The sequence below is a fragment of the Vombatus ursinus genome, unplaced genomic scaffold (genome assembly GCF_900497805.2).
Source record: "Vombatus ursinus unplaced genomic scaffold, bare-nosed wombat genome assembly UNPS02014792.1, whole genome shotgun sequence".
Classification (NCBI taxonomy): domain Eukaryota; kingdom Metazoa; phylum Chordata; class Mammalia; order Diprotodontia; family Vombatidae; genus Vombatus; species Vombatus ursinus.
The window spans coordinates 12,544,426-12,544,674 of NW_020954570.1; positions in this window are offsets into that span (position 1 = coordinate 12,544,426).

Sequence of the window (249 nt, forward strand, 5' to 3'; positions counted from 1 at the left end):
TCAGTTGTCACAGGAACCATTATTTTGGGGAAAACCTAACGTTTGTGGAAAATACAAATATGGTAACCTTTTATCTTTCTTTTCTAGTTTGGTGATCTCGGGTGCCAAATGTTGGAAGGCAGTAGGACAACGGACGTTTTTCATGATTGTATACATACTGGGTTGCAGTGATTGTCATTGAACTCTGGTTCCTGCAGCTGTTGGCCCTGCCCATAAAGTGAAGCAGGGACTTGTTCCTGAAGGATAAAC